General features: G+C 47.0%; 1 non-coding gene across 1 annotated transcript; it reads left to right on the top strand.

Moving 5' to 3' along the window:
• Positions 1 to 414: 414 nt before the first annotated feature.
• Positions 415 to 552, top strand: LOC119948280. The gene has a single exon (XR_005456687.1). It is a non-coding gene; the product is annotated as a small nucleolar RNA SNORA7 (small nucleolar RNA).
• The last annotated feature ends 304 nt before the right edge of the window (positions 553 to 856 follow it).

An 856-nucleotide genomic window follows, 5' to 3' on the forward strand; every position in this document is an offset into this window, starting at 1 on the left:
CTGCATGTTCAGACATTTTAGTACTGGGTAATAAACGACACCAGGGAAGCCGCTCTGTTCATCATAAATGAAGCTATACTGAGAATTAGTATAGCCAGGGCTACTACAAGCCAACCCACACATTCTGCTCTGCTAACACCAACCTACTCTCTGTGCCTCAATTCCATCTACCCTGCCACCAGCCCCTTGCCCATGTCCTCCCCTGGGCCTAGAGCTCCCTCCCCATTCATATCTGCCACTCTTCCCACCTTCAAAACCCTCCTTAAATTGTATCTAGTCCAAGAGATCTTTCAAGACTAGGCGCTTTATCCTCTATCTGCCCTGTCCTCACCATCAGCTCTGTATGCACCAGCCCCAGAGCAATTGCGTACATTTCCTTTTACATTACTATTTTCCCTCCCTGTAATTTATTTTCACCTCTCAGGGTCGCACCTGTAGAGTTTCCAGTACTCTACCAGTCTCGACTACTGGAGGGAGAGTCAAGCAGAGACATATCCATTCCGTTCCTAGCTTGGCCAGTGGCTAGCGAGTGGAAGGCAATCTGCTGCAAATCAAACTCATTTGTGCTGGGCAGCAACAGCATGGGAGAGACTCGAGGGCGGAGACTCGGGTTTACTGCACGGAAGGAGGCAATGGTAAACCGCTTCTTTATTTTTACCAAGAAAACTCTGTGGATATACTACCAGAATGATTGCAGATGGAGGTGGAGTGTTCTGGAAGAGATGTGTCCATGGCGTCACTATGGGTCAGACATGACTAGACAGCAATAAGACAACAATAATTTATTTGTTTGTTTCCCCCTATACATTGTCAACTCCTTGTGGACAAGGATCATGCCTACCAACTCTGTTATATT

Source organism: Tachyglossus aculeatus, chromosome X4 (genome assembly GCF_015852505.1).
Source record: "Tachyglossus aculeatus isolate mTacAcu1 chromosome X4, mTacAcu1.pri, whole genome shotgun sequence".
Taxonomy (NCBI): domain Eukaryota; kingdom Metazoa; phylum Chordata; class Mammalia; order Monotremata; family Tachyglossidae; genus Tachyglossus; species Tachyglossus aculeatus.